We start from the raw sequence: 14,536 nt of genomic DNA, 5'->3' as shown, positions 1-14,536 counted from the left end.
TTTTTTTTTTTTTTGGTTGAAAAAAAGAAGGGATCGAACTCAGGCTCTTGTGCTTGTGAAGAAAGCAGCAGAACCACTGAGCTAAATCCCAGGCCCCTTGGAATGCTGGTTTGGAAGTCATGATTATCTATGCTGTTCTTTGTCATGAAAAAACCTTACTTCTCCACAATTTTGAATTATATTTTTGCAGGACACATTACTCTGGGTAGGATGTCATTTTCTTTTAGTGTTTGAAACACTTCTGGCTTGAAGCTCTTCTAGCCTTTATTGTATGAAAATAGCTGCTATCATTCTAATGTGTTTACCTTTATAAGTGATTCATTGCTTTTTGCTAACACTTTTTAAGATTCTAGCCTTGTTTTGGATCCTTGGATTTTGACTATGATATGTCATGGAGAACTTCTTTAATGATTGTGGCTATTTGGCATTCTATATGCCTCACTTATTTGCATGTTAAGTTTTTCTCTGTACTTGAAATTAATCTTTGTTTAGTCTTCATTGCATAACCTAGCAAATATTGAATCTATTTTTCAGAATCACTTGTTATTTTAAAGGTATCTCTGAGCCTTTTGTCACCTGCATCAGCATACTTCTGCTCCTTACACTATTTTCTCACATTGTTCACTTTTGCTTCCTATAGTTGTAGTAGAGTTTTTTGAATTATAGATTTGTGTTTGGTACTTTTTCATGTGCTCTAAACTGGTTATTCATGTTTTGTATCATTTGGGTTAGCTTGACTTTCTCTTTATTGGTGTTTTCTTTAAACTCACTATCATTTTGCCTATACATCCATTATCTGTGTAGTAATAACTTTTGAGGATGCCAAATACCTCATTGCTCTCTTTTTTTTCTTCATAATTCAGCTGTTTGATTTTTTATTTCCTCTCCATCCATAAATGCTCTATGGATCAGCTCTGGGAGAATTGTGATGTTTTAGAGGCATTTTATTGCCTAATTTTCTCATGTTTCTGTTGTTTTCTTTGTGCTGAGCATTGAGAGTCAATTACAGTGGAAACACTTTTTTGCTGGTATGGAGATCTCTTTAGTTAGTGTTTGCTTTCCACTGATGCACTCTGGGAATGTCTAGCTAGAGACTTTTGATTCTGTCCTAAGATCCATCCATACCCATTAATTTAGGGAAGGAAGGGAGTTTCTAGAAATAAACCAAAATAAGATTGATGACACAAAGATAAAGCAGATACTGTCATACTATTGCAGATAGGTAAGTTAATTAGCTATCTGGTAGGCAGTTAGATAGGGCTGCCCTCAAGTAGGCAGCCCTCAAGAAGTCAACACACCAAGGAGCCAACATGGAGGACAATCAAGACGCATTCATTGGAGGCAAGAATTGTAAAAGGAGAGAAATTATTATAACCTTGTGCATCCTCTGGGGATAAATAGCAGTGATTGATATTCTAAATAGGTACCAATCACCTGGGTGGGGGGCCAAGGTCTTAGTCCAGTCTTTTCCGGAAATATTCCTGACCCCCACTGTAAGATAACTGCCTTGGAATGGCTGCTGCCATTCTGATAAGTAACTTCTTTCTTCACCTTAAAGTTTCCATTTTCTACATCACACATCACTGGCCATAAATAAAAATCATATGCGAACAAGGCTTGTCCGTATAAGGAATAAATGTCCAAAAATGGTCCCCGAGTGGCTGCTCATGCAGCTGACAAGATCCCCGACCCACCTGCACTAGTCACCCACTATATAACCAAGCCCCTTCCCCGCTCCTTCCCCTCTCCCCATTTTCCCTTTTTGCTGAGTGGGCCAAGGAGCCACCAGGGCTCTTTAATAAAGATCCCTTGTAGGAGCTCTGTCGGTATGCCCAGTGATCCTTGGCAGGCACCGGTTTCTTTCACTCACACTTACTGAAAATCCTCGTATGCTTGCTATATGACTTGCTCCCCCATTTGACCCTCCACTTAATCAATATTACCTGGGTGACTGTACTTGTCATCTTATTGGTTGGTCATGGTTTTCCCCCACCTCGTACCCACCTTGTAATTTTCCATTGGGTCTTATAGTTTTGTCCCACTTGGTACCCACCTCAACACTTAGCTTTACTGTATAAAACATCTTTGAGAAGTGGGATGAGAGAGCAACCCACTTCCTGGTCCCTCTTCTGTCTCTCTTAGAAGCTTTCTTTCTCTCAATAAATTTTTCCTACTCTCAACCTCTGTTTTTCCTAGAATTCATTCTTCAACTTTAGAGAACATGAACTCAAGTTTCAGATATCTAGTAGGTTTGGAGGTTACATCTCTTCCCACTACATCAATATGTAAAAAATAATTAATGGCAATAACTATGCCCACACAGTCAAGGGAAATCAGCAACAATTATAAAGTGAGAAACACTTTATATAGATATAGACATAAGAATCAGTAAAGTCTATGACTGTACTACCCTTAACAATAATAAAGAGATTTGCAGTAATAAGATACAAGATCAAACCAAGTGTTGTCATGAAGTAAATACCTACTGAATGCAACAACTATACTATCATTATCAATTGAAAAAATTCAAAATTCTGAGCATAGATTAAACTAAATATCTAAAAATAAACAAAGCTTAGTAGTAGTACTTGTGAAAATGGAGGGACCAGAGAGGAAGGGAATAAAAGAAGTAAAAATAAAGAAAAGGAAGATGAGAGGTGAGAAAAGTGACATAAACGGTCCAATTAAAGAATAAAAGAAAATGAATAGAATTATATCATAGTAGTAATAGAAAAATAACAAACAAGGAAAACTAGAATAAAGACTAAGTCAAAGAGTGAAAGGAAAAAGAAAAATAAAGACCCCCCCAAATAAACAAATGAAACAATAAATGAATCAAAAAATGCCTCCATATGTTTGGACAATTGATTTCTTTCCAAGGCCTGTGGTATTGGAATCCATGAGATATTGGGATGGATTAGTGAGTCACTACTAAGTTTTATTTCATTTTCACATTCACTTTTTCATGTGTGAATGAAGATTCCTGTCCCACCTTTCCTGCTGAGTGTGGTAGGACAATGGTGCCTGCCCTGGGGCTGTACTTACTCCAGCTGCTTCCTATCCCATCTGCTGTGCCCACTTTCTCTTAATACCTTTATAGCCTGCGGTATTTGTGACGTGCTCCAGGCTACGACAACCAACCATTCTGAAGCACATTTCCTGATCATGTGGGCAGAAGAGGAAAGCCAACGGAGTACTCAGCGCTGTGCTGGATGCAGGCAGTGGGACAAGGATCCAAGTAGCTCATTGAACTTAATACGAGCACCTTCAGACCCTGCCCCCTCAAAAAACAAGATGAAATCAGCCTGGTTCCTTTCACAGAGGGCAGACTGCCACATCATTCCAAGCCTGAGCTCAGTGTTGCTTAAATTTCTTAGAGGGTCTATGCCTAGCCTGTGTCCTCTCTGTGACCATCTCTTGTGGCCAATCTCCCACCCAGTCACTATGTTACGCTGACTCCAGAAATTGTGATTTTTAGTTGTCCTGTGGCTTTTGATTACTGTAGTAGGTCAGTTTTAAACAATTAACTCCTTCCCAAAATTGCTCCTGATTAATCACACTCAAATATGGTAGGAACTGCAATTGATTTTTTCTGCAACTCAATCTTGCCATGCAAAAGGAGTTATTTTTTTATTCATTTTATTGATGCAATTTAAATATACATAATGATCACATTCATCACAGGGAATTTGTACCTAATATCTTGATTCTTCTTTTTTATCCAATCCCTTCTCTTTCCTTCCCCTTCAACCCCTCCTGCCCTCCTTATTTATAAAAAGTGGAAATCAGTGTGGCAGTTCCTCAAAACACTAGGATTAGAGGTCCCATTTGACCCAGCTATTCCCTTTCTAGGTATCTTCCTGAAAGAATTAAAAGTATCATACCACAACGATATATATGCCCCCCTGTTTATAGCAACACAATCGGTAGTAGCTAAATCTTGGAAACAGCCCAAAAGCCTATATAACCAATGAATAGATAAAAAAGATGTGCTTTTTAAAAATACAATGGAGTGCTACTGAGCCACGAAGAAGGACAAGCTTGATATTCATAGCTAAATAGATGTGCCTTGAGAGTACACTCTTAAGTGAAATAAATCCGGCACACATGTGTAAATTTCTCACTGTCTCTCTGGTGTGAGAAACTGAAAGGGCAAGTAAGGATCAAACTTTATAATAGATAATGTGAAACAGGAAGACATTGTTCCAAGGGAAAGGTGAACTGGGAATTGGGGGGAGGGGAGAAGGAAGGAAAAATGGAAGGAGTTACTTTTAGAGTAAAGCCACACACTATTTTTGTAGTTTACAATACCTGTGGGCTTTTCTAGGGGCTGGCACTGCAAGCCCAGTCTACTGTTTCTCCCCGGGGCTGTTGATCCATTCCAGGCTTGCCTTGTGTTTCTGGAGACAGGTCCTCTTACCAGGAGGCAAGGTTACAATTCTAGACTGCTTCATTCTTTATCCTGCTCTGTCTTTAGTTTCTCTGTTTTTCCCGTGATTTCTACTTCTCATGTCAGCCCTTTCTAAATTCCTGGAGCTCTTCCATTTCTCTTTGCCAAGCTGTTGAAGTTGTCATTTTCCAGGTGTTATGAGTCCAGATCCTTAAGCAACTGTGATGTGCTACTGGATTTTATGCTGCCATTTTCCTTTTCCAAAGTGCACATTTTAAATAGATATATCCTCAAGTACATGAATCTCAGTACAATAAAAACAAAAAATGTAAAGGTGGTGGCATATTCTATGGTAATATAGGTTTGACTTACAGAAGTATATATGCTCACCAAGACTTAGCAAATGGTATAGTTGTGAGTTATGCATCTCACTATGGATGGATTTTAGTTCAACAAAGAATAAGCATATATAAATTTTTATTTCTATTTAATTGGATTGTTTTAACCAAAGGTAGAATCTCTATTTCATAAATTTCAAGATACAGCATAAAATGAATCTATACATCTTTATTAACAGGGCTTGTTTGTTTACACAATTATATTACTCTTCTCCTGACTGTATATTGGATTTCATTAAATACAAAGTAAATTTACAAAAGAAAAAACTGCCATGGTGTTCCTTCACAATGCCAACCTATGGTCTTTTAAAACCTTCTCTCCGTAATATTTATAATGGTTACTTTGATCATATAGACATTGTTTTTTTTTAATGAAAGAAATTGTCTTACCTTGTTTGCTAATCAAAATAGTTTGTTGTTGTTGTTGTTGTTTTGGCTTTTTTTGGTACCGGGGATCGAACTTGGGTCCTTGTGCTTGCGAGGCAGGCTCCAGAACCACTGAGCTAAACCCCTGGCCCCTGCTAATCAAAATGGTAAAAACAGTACAGGTGAAATGGCCCCTTGAATTATTTCTCATTAACTGTAAGCACAATAAAATATTTACAGGTGAAATGGAATACTCTATAAAATGCTTTACTATGATAAGTTAGATTGATAAATGCATGCAAATATGATGTGATCTTACAAGAGTTGAATATAGAGGATATATGTATGCCTAAAACAGACAAGTTTCCCTGCCTTTGTGGAGCTGACTTTCCAGTGGAATTCAAACAATAAACAAATCGAAGTATATTTCAGGTTTGAACAAGTATTACACAAAATTTTTTGAAAATGGAAATGAATCATTCATACTAATGCATCCACTTCCGGGTCTCTCTCGACTCTCATATTTTGCAATCTGGATTGCATTTCCACTGTTTTAAACTCTCATGTAAACCCTTCTCTACAGTCCTCATTCCTCTCTCCAGGACCACTCAGTAGCGGTTCCACTTCCATCTTAAATGAAGGCCTCTTTTTTTTTTTTAATGCCTCTCTCTTCTTGATGCTCCATTTTGAGCCTGCTTCTCATAGCCCTCTTTACCTGCGGTTCCACATACCTTCACAGCCTCAGTTATCAATGATATTTGCAGTCCTAATTTCTCAAAGGAACACCTTAAACTGAGATCATATCAGCACCTTCAATTTCACATAACAAAGATAATCAATCACTGACAGCTTCAGAGTCATTTCTTTTTCTGAGTTCTATGTATTTAGGAGTAGTACCATCCATGTAGGCTACAAAATTCAATTCTGGCTTGGTCTTTTTTCTCCTCAGGATCAACAAGTCACTGAGATCTGTCACATTTCTCAATGATGTACCTCACAAGTCCGAGTATCTCATTAACACAGGAATCTAGGAATCTGAGCAATAGGCTAGCATCCTGAACATATTTCTTAACTTTTCTGGGATGCCTCTGTGGTACTTGAGATAATCCCAAAAGTGACAGTAAAATTCCTTTGGACTAGAAGTGGCTATTCCACGAGGTAGAGATGGAAAAAGTATGGTCAGTAACAGGTCATAAGGATGAAATTCTGATGAAAACCCAATAAAATACCTCCAAAAGACAAACATTTTGGAGACAGGGAAAGGGATCAAGGGGAGGAAAGAGATTAGGGAGGGATGGTAATTGGATCAAAATGATCAGTATTTGTTATATACATGCACAGTTCTCCCCAAAACCTTAATTCTTGTGTATTGCAAACATATGCTAATAAAATATTTTAAAATCTACATATGAAATTTGAAAATACACAATATGCAGCGGAGTACAATTAGAAAAAACTTATTTGTAAAAAAAATGAATGCATATATAAACATTTTGCAGGAATGTAAAATTCCTAAAAACATATAAAAGAATATTTCATATGATTGCCCCTGAAAATGAGAAGTTAATGTGAGGGACGGGAGATACTCATTTTACATCATTCTGCATATGTGATTTTTTAAAATTATGATTGTGATACACAGTAAATATATTCACTGTGGAGAACTAGCACATATACATATTGGATCTTAATCTTTTTCCTTCCTCTTCCTCTCCCCTGTTCTCTCCTTCACCTTCATTTCCCCCCTGCCCAGATCCTAATCCCATCTATCATCTACTTTTTCTTTTGATCTTTAAAGAATTTCTGCTTTGGAAACTATAATAGTATATAAGATTTTAACAAGATAATTGACAATGTGAAATAGGAAGAAAAGGGCTAAAAGTGTAGGGAAAGTGGGAAGGGTAGGGGAAAGGTAATAAGGGAAAGAAAAAAAATATGAGAAAATGAAAATAAAGTGTTGGTAAATTGGGAGGGGAGGAGGGGATGAAGGGAGGGCAGGGACAAGGGGAAAAATGGGAGCCAGGATGTATCATGTAAGGGTACAAGATCCCAGTGGTGAATGTGGCTATACTGTGTACCTAGAATGTAACAATAAACTCAATTAAAAAAAAGAATTTCTGCTTTGGGTTTCCCATAAAAGGGAAGTCATGTCATATTTAACTGTCTTAGTCACTCTCTCATCACTGGAACACAATACTAAACACCCCAAAATTAAAGAAAAAATACATGTTGGTTCATTTTTAGTCCGTGGTCTGCTGCCTCCAAGGTAGGACAGCATGACAGAAGGGTAAAACAGAGGAAAATGTACTCACAGTATGGCAGAGAGTGAAAGAAGAAGCCTGCAAGGGAGATATACCCTTTCAAGTCATGCCCCCAGGGATGTCTCTGCTGGCCAGACCTAACAGCAAGTTCCCATAATTCAGTCACCTTCCAGAAGCCCTGATTGTGAGTACATGAAGCTCTTGGGGGAACATTTTGATAAAAACTATAACATTAACTTTCCACATCTGATTTATTTCACATAGCATTATATGACTCAGAGTGTATCCATTTTCCTACAAATGACTCAAATTTATCCGTCTTTATGGCTGAGTAGTACTCGATTGTGGATACATAACACATTGTCTTTAACCATTAATCAATTGACAGGCATATAGGTCACTTGCAAGATTTAGCTATGATGAGTTGTGCTGCCATATACACGATATGCATGCATCACTGCTATATGATGTCTTTAATTCAGGAAGATGACCAGGAGAGAGATATAGCTGAGTCAAATGGAATTTCTAATTTTAGGCTTTTGAGGATTCTCCATGCTCATTTGTTTCCACCACTATAATACATGGTTTCCTTTCTCTCTATAATCTCATCAGCATTTTTTGGAGTCCTTGCTAATAGCCTTTCTTACTAGGGCAAGATGGAATCTCTATACCTAGGAATTAACCTAACCAAGGAAGCATATGTGATTTTCAAAACCAATTTTATGTAATCACTCTATAATAGGGAGAAAAATTATTTTAATTTAAAGGTCAGAATTACTATGGCACTATAATAAGCTTAAAGTTTGTTTCAGTGTTTCCAGATTTCCTTGTTTGTAGCTTGGGGCCCAAAGCCCCTGAGTGTGGAAGCCCCTTCCATGCAGATTTTGCAGACTCTGCTCTCCTAAACCTATGGCATTTTGCTGACTCTATCCAAGGGAAAGGAGCACAGAGTATAAGGGCTATGGACTCTTTCTCCATTTGATACCCAACCTCAGCAAAATTCTACTGAGAGTTTAAACCAACAGCCTCTAAGATATAGTAAGGCATAGACATTCACACATAGGAATAAGAAAATAATTCAATCTCTCCTGTACTCTTAGGGGATATGGAAGTTGAGAAGACCATTGTGTATGCCCATAGAAGGAGGGAAAACATTGATCTCATCAATTTAAAACATACTCACATACAAAATACTCTTTCAAGAGCTAAGGTGACCAGATAAGATAGCATGGCACCTGAGTACAGCATAAAACAAGAAAAGATGCATTGAAGGGAATATGAATGATATTTGTACATCATCCATGTCATCCCTCTCCTGAAAGCAATCTGTACAGTGGGGAGAGAGATGTCCTCCACTTGTGGGAAGGGCAGGAAAGTGAGCAAGTGTAAACTGGATTGACTTTAGCAACAGGCAGCACCAGTCTGGCTCCCACGGCTGCAGACTGCAGTCAAATATTCATACACTGAGTCTCCAGGCATGCTGCAGTATCAAGCTAGACATATAACCATAGTCTAGAGAAGAAAATAGATTACTGGTTTCTTGGAGCTTGTGGGAAAGGGGGAAAAGAGATTGACTGCTAATGGTCACAGAATTTCTTTTTGTGGCGAAATTACACTGTGAGTATTCCAAAAACAGTTGAACTATATACATAAAACAATGGCATTTATGGTATATGAATTATATCACAATGAAAGTTACTTTTGTAAAAGGGGCTAATATGTCCCACTTCACAGTACTATTGAGAGAATGAGCTAAACACATACAAAAACTTCTTTTGCAAGATTGAGCACACAAATACTTCCTGGAACTAAAGATAAATTTTGCCTGGTTCTCCAATTTTCCCAGAAGTACATGTAATATACTTATTGTTTAAATATGAACTGTCTTCCAAAGATTCATGTACTGAAGGTTTCATCCTCAAAGCATCAATGATCACAGGTTGGACCTAGAGTGTTCATTGGTTCCTAAGGGTGCTAACTATGTAGCTGAAAGAGCTATAAGGAAGAGGGGCCCATTTGAAAGAAGTAGGTCTCTAGGAACATGCCTTTGTCCCAGCCCCTTCTCTCTTTTTTTCCTCTTTCTAACTCTGTATCCTAACTGTCATGAAGTGAGCAGCTTTGCTTCATCATTGCCTGATGACTCTGCTTCACAACATGCCCAGAAATAATGGGGCCAAGTGATTATAGACTAAAACCTCTATAACTTTGAGTCAAAATAAGTCTTTCTTCTTTGAAGTTGATTTTCCCATGTACTTTGTCATAGCAATGGAAGGCTAACACAGTACTACCAAAGTAAATGAAACAGAGCTTCAGGGTCTGAAATTTAAGGGACTACCTCCTCTGAACCCATCCCTTGAACTTCTGGCCTGTTCACTGAGTTTGTTGGGGCAAAGATAAAAATTGCTGCCTGACTTCCCTCTCCAAACCAAATAATTATTTCTTTTCACTCACATGGACAGACACAGCTTCCATCCACACATGGTCCTTCGTTAATAAGCATATTGATTTCTTCCTTGAGGTTTCAGCAACAGATCTTCCACCTTAGAGTTGTAAAAAAGTGCTGAGCTGAAACACTATTTCAAAAGAAAAGACAATCTATAACATCAGCCCCAGCTAACCTCCTCTATTAATGATTTCCTCGGGCATGTATTTTGACAACAGAAGTCTTCATGAGTAATAGGGCCAGTTAACCGTGAGCCATCCAAACAGATTCGTTTTTGCATTTATTCATGTCTCACATGGCTAGGGGATACTACTTTCTGAAAATTTCAAAGAACCAGAAGGCTGAACTCAGGATCGGGTCATGTATTTGTGCCTATCCCGGGTAGGCTAGAGAAATGGCTGGAATGGAAGCCCATATTTCCTCTTCAAGATCAGCTGACAGCATATGTAATGATTCTACAAACTGCTGTACTGAAAAACATAGTTGTGTCATTTATATTTCAATGGAGAAATTAGCAAAATCTGTGTCAAGAGAATACACTTCCCAAAAAGTCACTTCCCTGTGTGTTTATTGAAGACTTACTAGGTGCTGGGCTCTGGTAACACAGAATAGGATAAAACACAGTGAAACCCTGAATCATTTGCAAGAAAGAAGCTACACTAGAATGTAATAAGGGAAAACATTTATGCTATTTGAACATAGAGGAAGGACTTTCATCTGTCCAGAGTGTCATGGGAGTACTGAGGAGGTGGAGAAAATGCCCAAACTGACTCCTAAAGATTCAGTAAAGCAGACAGGAGGGCAAAATTATATTAAGGAACAACTTTTTAGACATAACAATAAAATGTCTGTGTGTACAGGCTTGCAAACTATTCAGTCTAGTGGGATTTAATTGTTGATAAAGGAGTGGCAAAATGAATTTATGATGCACAGTAGAGTTAGAAATTAATAGTTGGCAAACACACGCACCCACTATCAATCTCTCCTAATCCTCTGAGAATGGTGGTAAGAGTGCTCAAGGAACAGCTGGGCAAGGGAAGAGACCTACTGGGCTTCCTTACAAGATCACTTCAGTGAGTGCTGCTTACTAGCAGTGCTGCCTTGAGCTGCCCCTCAGGAATTAGATTCCTAGTAGGAACAAAGCTAATAGGAACAAAGAAAATTCCTTCCACCCACTGGCTTCCCAGTCCCTAAAGCTTCCAAGATTTTCTTAAAAAACAACAAAATCATTTGCAACACAGTCCAGTTGCATCACACAAATCCAACAGAGGTGAAAAAGCCACAATGCAAGTATCAGTCCAAAGCATCATTCTGTGCCTCCATCAAACAGCAAGACTGTCTTATTGAGACCCCAGCCCAGAGCCTGGCTGGACACATAGAACAGAACACCTAGAATGAGGCCAGCTCCAGGCCTCAGCAAGTTTCACCACTCCCCAAGCCTTCTCCTCCTCCCTGTCTCCAATCAGGCCTCCTGACCTCTGAGCCACCAAACAACATTTTTGGTGGGGTTTACATATTACACAAAGTAAGAAAATGTCCTGTGAAATCTACTCCTTGTAGAAAGTTTAAAATGAGTCTCTCATGCATAAATGTAATCAATGACAGATTTTTTCCTCTTTGCCATAAATGCTGCTGATCTGAAGTGGCTACTGTATCAGATAAGCTCCATGCCCTTAACATCCGATGGGCCTCACTTAAGACTGCTGTACTTATCGTACTATAAGAAGGAGTCCCAGGTACTTTCTCCAGATACAGAGACTAGAAAAAGCCCAATCCACTGACAAAAGACTGCTATAGAGGCTATTTCCTACAAAGTTTTTTGGTGTTTCTGATAAAAGATTTACAAGGCAGTACAAGCACAGAATCAGGAAGTTTATGTGAAGAGGAGTGTGAAGACAAGGAAAAAATATAAAATCTCTGGATATTTTCACTACCCTGAATTTTCTAGAGCCTCAGTAGATGGACACTGGGAAGATTCCACTTTCCTCATGCTTTGGTGGGAAACTTTCTAAACTTCTACCACAAGGGACCAGTAACTTTTGAAAAAGTCCTAATTAAAAAAAAAAACTACAGATCACATCTCCAAATGAATACCTAATGCCCATCTATTAAGGGCTCTGACTGGTTGTCAAATCATACTGATCCATGCTGTGAGGTTAATATAATAATAATTTTATACATGGAGTAGATCACAAATTGGGGAGGACAATTAAGTAACAACATTTATATTAAGAAAAAGAACCTGTAGATTAAGAAGAAGCTGATCTAGCTTTAACATTGATTTTTTAAAAAACCTTTTCGAATTTATTGGGAAACTTGAGTGAACTATACTTTATCTCTCATGTACATGTATGTGTGCAGTCACATTTTTAGGTTTTGTGTACAAAATTATAAGAGATCAGATAATGAGGATTGAGGCCCAATTGACCTCTGTGAGCACAAAAGAGAAAAACAGCAAGCTGTACCTCATTTGGCAACATGCAGGCATGCTAGCACGTTGCAAGTTCCAGAGAAGAGTCAGTGTAGCTGAGATCTGGGTGTTTACCTGCATCCATGCTATGGATAACAAAAGTAACAAGAGGTAGATGAATCTTCTATAAATCAATTGTTAATGCTTGTGCCAAAGTGAATAAAAATGAGGTGAGTCAAACCCACAGGCCTCTTTGTCCAATAGAAGCAGAGTTCCTTGGTCCCTTCATTCAAATCATCTTTGTGTCTTTTGCATTTCGATCCTCATTTGCCCCGTGGTTGGGGATAAATCCACAGTCTGGTTCCTACACAAAACACTCCCATTAACCTCAATAAGTACACTCATGGCAACATACTTATAATGGACACAGGAAGGCCAGTGAATGTTCTGGTTCACCAGCTTATTCACAGAATTCTGAATATGATTGGGGAATTGAGACCAGAGTGCAGCCTCTGAGGAGAGGCTCTCTTAAAATATTTCCGGGTGTAGTAATAGAAAACAATGATCCAATGATCCCAGCCAAGCTGGCAGAAGCTAACTGTGTAAATAACACTGGTTACTTTCAGATGCACCCTGTTCCTGAGAGGGACAGAAACGTCGGATGCAACACTATCTACTTGCCGAATCTCTCTCAAGAGAAGAGAAAATTATTCCCCTTCCGTAAACTCCTCCAGGACACTGGGAAGAAGTTCAGCCTTCCGAGCATTTTTATGAGTGTCATTGCGATGAAGTAGCAAGAAGGCAATATGCACGGATGAAGGGTCATGTCCGTGGAACTCAGCAACCTTACTATTGTTTTGCTGCTGACACATAAAACGCAGTCGTAGCATCCTCCGCCCCTTGTGATTGAAGAGCTTCTGCTGAATGTGTTGGGTGAGATTCATCTCTGCCTGGGTTTTAGACATCAAGGAAGGCTTTGAGGAACCTCTTCCTACAGAGTGGTTGTTGGGGAAAACACTCAAATATAGAATGACTTGTTATGTGCAGTATGTATGTATGGTAGTACATCGATTATATTATGGTACTGTTTAATGATTAAAGGCTATAAATTAAGAGAATTGTTGAGACATAAGTGGATTAAAAGTCACTATATCACATCACTATACAAATGAATTATTGGGGCAACAATAAAATATTGGGTACTAAGATTGTCATCATTTGAAGTCTAGGACCAAGATACCACAAAATAATTCACCTATGTCTCACTGTGGGGAAAGTTGATGTTGCTATTTCTGTCTTCCATAAACTGCAAGAATTCTTCTTAAGTATATTTTCCTGCTGTGGGAATCTGTTTTTTATTTTTTAATTTTTCTCTTTTCCATTAATTCCCTGCTGTAAATAGTTCTTCATTTACTCCATTCGTTTTACTACTATTTCCCTAAATACCATTGCAACAAGGGCTGGATTACATAATGTCCCTTAGTATCTAAAAGCTCTAATCTAAACTGTAAGGCTGACACCCAGTGGCCAGAGCGCTGGAAGGCAGGGTTTGCAGAGATGTTAGCTTCTACTCCTCTTCCTGGCAAAGGTCAAGAGCAAAGAACATAAAACCAAAATTGGAAGGGGAACAAAAGTTGGAGGGAGCAGAGAGGGAAGGGAAAGAAACAAAAAATTAAGAGGTGTGGTGTACATGTACAAACTTCCCACAATAAATGCAATCAGTATGTACTGCAAACATGTGCTAATAAAAATAAATTTAAATTTAAAAAACCAAGCACTGGTGGGAGAAACCCTTCTCTCATCTTCAAACATCTTAATATTTCCATGTGAATTTATGTAGTATACACCTAACCTTCTTTCTCCACTGAATGTATGAGCCTGGAATTTTTTCAGTAGTAACGGGAAGTTCAATGTAAAAGCTCTTTAATGCGCTGATGTTCCAGAATATTTTAAAAGTTCACATTCCGATCATGCCCTCATGTGTGGAGCACTAGCCATCATGTACACAAGGTTCAAGCAAGGCTTCTATTTGCTTTTTCAAGTTATTCTTCACTCTCATCTTACAATAATCTTTATAAGCACCCACTCATACATCTGCCCCACACTGCCTGCAAAAGAAGCCAACCCAAACCTCTAGCAGGCCTTCTGGGGAGGAAGTGCCCTTTTCTTTCAGACCTTGACAACACATATTTCAGGAAGCAGGGTAGGTATGCTAAAGATAAGAGCCACGTAAGATCTGCTCAGAACTTTTCCAGGAAAGGGATGATT

At 38.5% G+C, this 14,536-nt stretch overlaps 1 pseudogene; it reads right to left on the bottom strand.

Annotated features, from left to right (window-relative positions):
- Positions 1-12,562: 12,562 nt before the first annotated feature.
- On the bottom strand, positions 12,563-13,227 carry LOC117284761 (annotated as a pseudogene).
- Between the last annotated feature and the right edge of the window lie 1,309 nt (positions 13,228-14,536).

This window comes from Fukomys damarensis, unplaced genomic scaffold (assembly GCF_012274545.1).
Source record: "Fukomys damarensis isolate Sample0158 unplaced genomic scaffold, DMR_v1.0_HiC HiC_scaffold_39, whole genome shotgun sequence".
Taxonomy (NCBI): Eukaryota; Metazoa; Chordata; class Mammalia; order Rodentia; family Bathyergidae; genus Fukomys; species Fukomys damarensis.
This window is presented reverse-complemented; position numbering and strand designations above follow the sequence as displayed.